At 39.8% G+C, this 8,922-nt stretch overlaps 1 long non-coding RNA gene across 2 annotated transcripts; it reads left to right on the top strand.

Moving 5' to 3' along the window:
• Positions 1–45: 45 nt before the first annotated feature.
• LOC135802838 (uncharacterized) lies at positions 46–2,138 on the top strand. Of its 2 annotated transcripts, XR_010550638.1 has the most exons (3): positions 46–973; positions 1,038–1,473; positions 1,548–2,138. It is a non-coding gene; the product is annotated as an uncharacterized lncRNA (long non-coding RNA). The 2 variants fall into 2 exon arrangements; XR_010550637.1 differs by having other exon boundaries at positions 46–1,473.
• The last annotated feature ends 6,784 nt before the right edge of the window (positions 2,139–8,922 follow it).

Genomic DNA, 8,922 nt, shown 5'->3' on the forward strand with positions numbered 1-8,922 from the left:
AATCAATTTAATCGCACTTTTAATCTAAAGGAAGAGTTTTTTAGAATCTCACTACTGTATATTTTAATATAAATCTTCTTTTTAGTGATTCTTTGTTACTGTCATCATGCCTATTGCTTCAACGGTTGTCGTATCCCAATGGGCATCGTTTTCTAGTAAATTCAGTTCTTCACATGCAGCACGATATGTTGGAAATATTGTACCATTAACAGTTCGTAGTGACTCAAATGATTTTCGCCCACACACATTTACCAGCAATAACCGCAAATAGAAGCATTCATCATTCTCTGGATGTATATATACGACCCAGAGCATCAGTAGAACGTACATACGGATAATCAGGAACCGCATCGCCTTGCTTCCGTCTTTGAAAATTCTTCGATGAAGCATTGCAAGTGTAATAACGTGGCATCTCCGAGTAAAGCAAAGTTCGTGCAAACGTATCGCTTTGGCAGATCGCAAAAAAACTGGTCAATGTTGTCGCTGGAGGTGTTTCAGCACTTTGAATAGCATTTGAAGCTGTGAAATATACTCTTTGACCATTCTCCAAATGCACAACAGTTGGATGACGTTCGTGAATAGGGAATGCGAATATTCGCCAAATCGCTTCATTGCAGATTACATACCGACCAACTTGATAGCGCTCAATTTCATATTTCGGAGGGTTGGGTGCCAAAAACTGCCATATCGCTGCCTTTCGTGACATATTTGCAGATATGTTTTATGGACTTTATTGAATTGCAATACTCAACCTTACAATGTGTCTTGAACGTTTTGGAAAGAAGTGGCAAATATGAAACAATCCAACTGTTGTCGACCACGAAATCAATTAATTTAACTTTTGTTGTGATAGTCCGACCGTTGTTATCGGGTGATCGACGCCTATACAGTGGATAACCATCGTTGCCTGTGACAGTCTCTGCCGTTAATTTTCGTGGATATCGTTTGGAACATTTGCCATCGACCATGCAAGGTGAATTGGAATTGATGGGGCCACACGGTCCATGAATCATATTTGTGATTATGACATTATGTAGGTCTGGATCGGTTTCGTCATCGGGAATTTCAGCATATATGATATCATCTATTTGTTCTGGTTGAATTCCTTCCACTAACCAAATAAGATTATGTGCGTGCGGCTGGCCTCGTTTTTGCCATTCGATTGAATACATCCAACATCGAGTATCTCCAAACACGCGTTGTTTAACAATATACTCGTAGTTCATCATTGAGCGCATTTTTTGCCTGAATACACGTGTTGTGATATTTTGATCACTTGATGTTTGTCCAGGAAGCAGTAATTAAACAATTTCTTTCCATTTTGGATTACAGGTAAAAGTAATAAAGAGATCTGGCCGACCATAATCTATATAAATAAAAGAAAGTCGACTTAGTTACTACACTTATAACTAAAGAACGGCTTATCAAATTTAGCTAAAAATTGGTGGAGAGGTAGCTTAGGGCCAGGAGAAGGTAATAGGATACTTTTTGAAGTGAAAACTTTTTTAAAAGGCATTATATTCATTTTTTATTATTTTTTTTTCAAGGTGCTTCGTCCCTCCATTGTCGATCCACCATCCTGTATCTGCCGAAGAACTGGTCTCCATTTGAAGCATATCTTTATCGGTGACACCCAAGACTACATTGGTACTCACAGTGTTGCCCTGAGGAATACTCTTCTTCGGTCGTCCATCAGAAATCCACTTCTGACATTGTGTCTTCCAATGTCCTTTTTGCTTGCAATAATGACAATTGTCATTTTTCCTGGACTTCCTAATAGGTTTTATTTTTGCACTTCTTGCGAATAAAGCATCTACGGGAGCATCTTCTGTGACCTTTTTAAAATTTGGGTGATTAACTCTTCAACCGTCTTATCATCATCTTTTGAAAATAGTGTTTTGGGCAGTGCATTGCAGTGCTATGTGTATGCTTTGAACTAAGTGTAGCAGTGGCGCTATCTAGCTTAGAGGGTTGTGATGAGGGTTGTTAAGTTTGTTATTTAGTATAAGTTTTTTATGTATTGCGTCGCCACTCGTACTTCCTGCGCGACGCCATGATGGGCCGCTGAGAGGGAGTATGAGGGTGCAAATAAAAGGGCCAGCCGAGAGCGTCTCGGTCTTGTTTCCATCGAATCGTCATCCTGAGTTATCTGTGAGTATTTTGACCCTCAGTGCTTAGTAAGTTGTGCGTGCCCGTATTTCTTTGTGTTGTAATCTATTCCGGACGCCATCTTTCTTAAGTTATACTCTGACCTCTTTGAACTTGCACTTGAAAATCTATTAAGTTAGATCTCGCGAACGAGTCCTTCGCGAGTTAAATAAACATTGTTAAACAAACCGCAACCAGCTAGACTGGAAATTTTCAAAGTTACTTGGTAGAATATGCAAAATTTTACACACTAGTATCATGTCTGGTAATGCAGCCCAATTCTTGGACTTTAAACCATTATTCAACTCATTCCACAGACTTCTTAATTTTGCAACCTGAAGTGAAACTTCCTCTCCATTGACCCAACAAAATGCAAAAAAATCAGTACATTTCTTAAAGAGCTGATCTTTGGACGACGCTTCAAAATTTAATTTTAACGCCTCCCATGCTTCAAAAGTGTCTCTTAGTCCATAATTTTCTGGTAAACTGCATCCGTCACCGAACTAGAAATCATTGATTTTGCATAACTATTTGCCTTACAAAAAAGGTCACACGCCTTCTCATGCGTTTTGACTTCCTCCTCCGTAGCCATAGCTGATATGGGCTCAGGTCTGCTTAACGTCCCCTCAAAGACGTCAACGGCGCCTTCATGATAGTTTAACAAATTACGCTATTTTCTCTTCCAAATGGGTCAATCCAATGCTGCGTTGACGAAACTCCACCTAAAACAGAACACTTCGGCAACAACTGCATGAGAAAAAACTATTTTCTTTGCACACTCTTGTCTTTACTATATACTTGAGCTACTAGCGTTATCTGGGCCCACAACCTGTTGAAGTTTTTCTAAACATATTGAGTTTTTCTACTTAAGGAAAAACACAAGCTCAAGTTTTGAAAACAACGATTTATTGCAACACTAACTGAAAAAGTGAAAGTGACAATGATACAGCAGTTTATATACATACTAGCTGACCCGGCAAACTTTGTTCCGCCTCGCTTTGCTCTTGTGATTGAGAAGCAGGAAGTCGAGTCATACTAACACGGCGCTTTTCAAGTGCAATTTTTTGTTCTTCTTCAGTCCTTTCATTCGCAATCCTTCGAATCCCAGTTGCATTACGGTTTTGTCGGATAAGATTTGATCGTTTTGGTCGCAGCATGTTGAGTGGGGAAGCTACGAAGCATCGCACAAAGAAGAGACGGAGAAAACTCGTTTAGTATCTACCAAAGAAGTTTTCACTTCAAAAAGTATTAAAAAAAGTATCCTACACTTACTAAGTCTTATTCAAATACACACCTCAACCGGGCAACTTCAACCAACACGTACAAACACACGCACGTCTATGCTTAGGGGGAAGCTACGAATCGCACAAAGAGGAGACGGAGATAATAGAAAAATTTGTATTTGTGTTTGTATTTGAGTGTCGTTTAGTGCCATTTTAGAAAAGTTTTCACTTCAGAAAAACATCGAATTCAACTTTACTAAACATAAGTTCAACAGATTGGTCAGTACGTAATGGAATGCTGACTGAATATTTGCCAACTCTCCGCGGACCGTGGTTGTTTGAAAGTGTTGCTCAATTTCCTGCTCTTCGATCGTCATGGTGTGATTTGTTTGAATTTCTTCGAGCTCCCGAACGCGACAGCGATCTAGCTTTTCATATCTCTGTACACATGTAGTTGCTTTCATTAATCGATTCCCCGCCGGTGTTGTGTATCCACCTGAGAGGAGAAGACCAAATTTGCTGCTCTGCAGGGCATAACCATTTTTCACTTCATACACTCCTACCACACACATGGCTAGTTGTCGATTTGTCGATTTCTGCGGGCCAGTAGAAGTTTGGGTCAGCCAATGTGCGATCGTTCCAAACAGTGCTTCATTAATTGTTTCCTGCGGCGGAGGACACACCAGCTCTGGTAGGCCGTATAGTTCAGCCGTAAGCTCCCAATCTTTTGTGAAATATGGAAGAAATTTTGCGAGAACCTTTGCTTTGACAGTTTGCGCACCACCATTTCCCACTCCATTGATTTGTCCATACGTGGCCGTCTTTTCCAATCCGATTTTCTTTACTGCATTTTCGGTGATCAATAATGTTTGCGACCCTGTATCCAGGAGTGCACGGCATGTGAAGATCTCTCCATGTGCATTTGGAATTTTAATGAAGACGATTGATAGTAACTTCATACCTTCCGGAGCGTGATCCGCTGTAGACGACAATGATGCTATAACTGTTAGCGTACCCCTAGATTTCGCTTTCATTTCCCTGTGAAGCAGCGTGTGATGCTCTAGTTTACATTACTGCATCGCCAAAACGATCTACATTGTTGCTCATGTTTCTTCAAACAAATTTTGCAAATATTTTTTTCCTGTTCATATTTATTTCGTTCGTCATCTTTGTAAATTTTGTGCAGTTTTACAAAGAACGATGTGGATCATTGCACAATTCACATGTGTTGCTTGCCAGTTTGTTGGGCATTTCTACTGATGTACTGATTGATGACGATTGTGTTTGATCTTTGAGCTGTCTCTAATGCTTCGAATCTTCTTTCCATGAATTATAATACCATGTCGATGACCTGGATTTGATGCATGCTGGTGACGATTTGTTCGAAGATTTTTCCAGCCTCTGTATCCCATTTGCTGATAATAAAATAGGCAAATAGATAGGCAAACAGGTAAATGTTTTTGTTTGTTGCTCAAGGTTTTCAGAAGCTTGCATAAAGTCCATACAGGACAAATTGTCGAGTGACTTAAGATGATCCGCTGATTTGCTTTTGCATCAAGGGTATTCGATTACCTTTTCCATCAGGTTATCGAATAATTTGCGACAATTACTGAATCGATTTTCAAATGTCGTTCAGGCTGGGGTGGAGTGCACGTCTTCAATGTCCAAATTTTTGATTAATCGAGCCACTTCACCTTTCACATTCATCTTTAGGTACTTAAGTCGTTCAGCATCACTCAATTACAATCTTTTTAAATAAGTTTCTGAACGACCTCCATTTCTCGTAGCCACAATCAAATATCGGAATTGTGGCCATCGGAAACTGAATGAGTGGATTTCTGGACGCCACTGCTGGACCTGGGGTTTGAAATACCACGCGATCTCCAGGCAGGTGGGCTAGAACTTCGTGAACCTCTTGGATGCATTTCTCAACCATCTTCTGATCGTTGGTTGGTATCTCGCAGGCGTCGTCTAACAGATCTAGATATAAATCTTCCACAATTTTCTTCGGCTAGGTTAGTATTTTGTTAGTTCTTTATAATACTCTGAAGTGAATGTCGGCGGATTGCTCCTTCGATGTCTCGAGAAGGTGGTGATTGAATTGTCAAGACGTCTAAGACGATTGCTTAACTTTTTCAATATGGGATCAGGTTCTGGCTCTTGTTCATCCAGCATCATGCAGATTTCTTTGTATAGCGCTTCCATTTTTTTATCACGTTGTCTGCAAAGTACACGTGACTTGGCGGGTTCGCCAATTTCATTTTGGCGTCCGTTGCTTGAGCGCTTGCTCATCTATATATATAAAAGAAAGTCGTGTTGGTTAATTCCTTTATAACTAAAGAACGGCTAATTCAATTTAGCTAAAAATTGGTGGAGAGGTAGTTTAGGGCCAGGAGAAGGTAATGGGATACTTTTTGAAATAAAAACTTTTCTAAAAGGGCACTAAACGACACTAGAAAGAGACAAACATATTCGCGTATATGGATTATCTTGCGGGAGAATAAGAGAACGCAAATACAAGGTTTTCTATTATCCCCGTCTCCTCTTTGTGCGATGTTTCGTAGCTTCCCCCTAAGTATAGACGTGTGTACGTGTGGGTTGAAGTCGACCGGTTGTTGTTTTTGCATGGAGAAGGTTACTAGGATACTTTTTGAAGTGAAAACTTCTTTAGAAAACACTAAACGACACTGAAAGGAAACGAACATATTCGATTATATGGTTTAGCCTACGGGAGAAAAAGAGCACACAAATATAATGTTTTCTGTTATCTCCCTCTCCTCATTGTGCGATTCGTAGCTTCTCCCTAAGCATAGTCGTGCGTGTGTTTGTACGTGTTGGTTGAAGGTGCCCGGTTGATGTGTTTGTTTTAATAAGACTTAGTAAGGGTAGGATACTTTTTTTAATACTTTTTGAAGTGAAAACTTTTTTGGAAGATACTAAACGAGTTTTCTCCGTCTCGTCTTCGTGCGATGCTTCGTAGTTTCCTCACTCAACATGCAGCGATCAAAACGATCAAATCTTATCAGACAAAACCGTAATGCAAGTAGAATTTAAAAGATTGCGAATGAAAGGACTGAAGAAGAACAACAAATTGCACATGAAAAGCGCCGTGTTAGTAAAGCGAGGCGGAACAAAGTTTGCCGGGTCAGCTAGTAATTAATAAAAGTAAGTTTTAATTGAGTTACCTTTAGTTGGTTTCGAGTGGTAGCGACTTCCGCATGTTCTCGTAAAGATTTTATTGCCGTACCAATCGCACCTTGTTCATTGCACATTGAATCAATTTTTCTTGCCAACTGTGTTGATTTTGGCTGGTGTGGCAACCTGGTTGTTGTGCTCGGTTGCTGGGGCAATGTTTTTTGCTGCGCCGCAAGGTTGTAAGACTTCTATTCGACGCTACTCGGCTGCTCTTATTTGGTGCCTTCCCTACTCTCAACATTCAAGTGAGGTGAAGCTGTTGTGGATGCCTCAACCCAGGCGATGTTACCCTAGGCTTGGATAGCCTATCCGTTGGTTGTGAATGTAGGCCAAGACTTGCTATTCGACACGTGTTGTAAAGCCGTGTCGGTGTTGTTTTCCGAACTCCGTGGAGTCCGTGCGAATGGATGTCAAATTGATTCTAACACTCCAATCCGGTTCGAAGGACCATGTGAACGCGGATGCACCGTGCTTTGGTGACGACGCCGGTACTTAATTGCCTTCGGAGTACGTGTGCACGCCATGCACGTTGTGCTAGATTTGATGTCGGGGCGCAGGTTGTAAGGCCGGCCGCGTGTGATAGTGATATATGCTGATTCCTACAATTAGTATGCAGTGCTATGGCTGTATGCTGATTGCTACAGTTAGCTTGGGGTGCCAGGCCTGTCGGCTCTTCGTTGCGCGGGTTGTAAAGCCGTGCCCAAGGTGCTGATACAGATAGTTTGGATTTTACGCTGGTTCTACTCGTAAGGCAGCGGAGACCGAGGATATGTAGCCCGCAAAGGGTGTCTGCATGGCGTGCACAGGTCACGAACTAGTTCCAGGGTATGTAGCAAAGTACAGGTTAAGAATTAAAATGAGGATATGTAGCCGGCAGAGTGAACTCGCACAGTACAGTTTACAATCTAATTTTATTATTATCTATTTTCTTTAGCTTAATGACCGTTTGTAGGGCGGATGGCGCTGAGCGCTCTATGACTGTTTGTACAATATAACGTTTATTTGATATTGTCAGTCAAACATACACTGTGTAGTACGCTGGTTGTCAAAAGGCAGGGTATTAGCACGTTTTGTTGAACTTTGTCATGAAATCTATTTATTTTTGAAAAACAGTGACTTTCACCCTAAATTCCGAATTGAAGAACAAACATGGCTTAAAACTTGCGTGAGATCAAATATCTTTGAATGTTTTCTCTTTTTGTAAGAATTTATATCGACGTACGCTTTAACCGTGAATTCCGAAATAAAGACTGAAAATATTCTTCATCTTTGTCAGCTCTTCGACGAACTTAAAAAGTATTTTCCGGATGATCACGCTAAATATGGCTTGACTCGTAACTTATTTGTGGTCACGAACGAGAGCCAATTTAAAAAGGATGTCCTTGATCGATTTTTGGGCTGCTAGGTAAGAAAAATATCCCGAACTCTCTCGCAAAGCATTGAACTTTCGTTTCCCATAATACGATAAAAACAAAATACAAAAAGCGACTTGATGCCGAGTCAGAATTAAGGTTACAATTGTGCAAAATGGCTCAGGAAAATTGATTCAATTTACGACAAAAAACAACCATATTTTATTTTAAATATCAAATTTGTACAAGTTTACAACGATATGATGCCTTTCGAACATGGGTATACTGGATTCTAAAAATATTATAAACATAAAACTGAAAACTTATAGGAAATACAAAGTAACTATAAATACCTCGGTTTCTTCTGGTTCCATGTGTCACTTGTTTACTACCGTTTTTTGCTGAATATTCCTTTCTATCCAAGACAACTTCTACTCTTCTGAGTTCAATAGAATCAAAATTGGTTTTTATATTTTTTATTTGCTCAGTCATGGTTTTTAAGTTTTAAATTTTCAAGGTTGATTAACCAGTCTGGCACAAATGACTGGTATTAAAATTTGAAGCAACTTATATGGAATCTTGAAAGCGGAGTGGGGGGTAATACTTTAATTTAAGAATATTTCTGAGAACTCGGGTAAATTCAAGTTAATTTCAGGTAATAGTTTAACTGCAGATAATGATTGCTTAAGCCACTTAGGCTTAATAAAATTTAGTTCAAATTATATTTCACGATGTTATAGATGGTTGTATAAAATACAATATAAAAGAGCTGCAAGTTAATAAAAATGTTTGGGAAACATGATGGAGGACAATTGTTTATCATGCTGGTCATTGTTTTGCTGTAATGCAGTGTTATGCGCTTGCTACTCGTACCACAACAATACTCACTTCACTTTGGAAACACATGGGTTTCACGTATGCATGCGATTCATTTGACCGCACTTGGCATGAAATGAGTATTGTCCAGAAATATTATAATTGCTCTGATACAACGGAGGAGAAAA

This window comes from Atheta coriaria, unplaced genomic scaffold (genome assembly GCF_025399875.1).
Source record: "Atheta coriaria isolate IRGN ID8LTWV9N9 unplaced genomic scaffold, Caltech_Dcor_3.1 hic_scaffold_58_pilon, whole genome shotgun sequence".
NCBI lineage: Eukaryota > Metazoa > Arthropoda > Insecta > Coleoptera > Staphylinidae > Dalotia > Dalotia coriaria.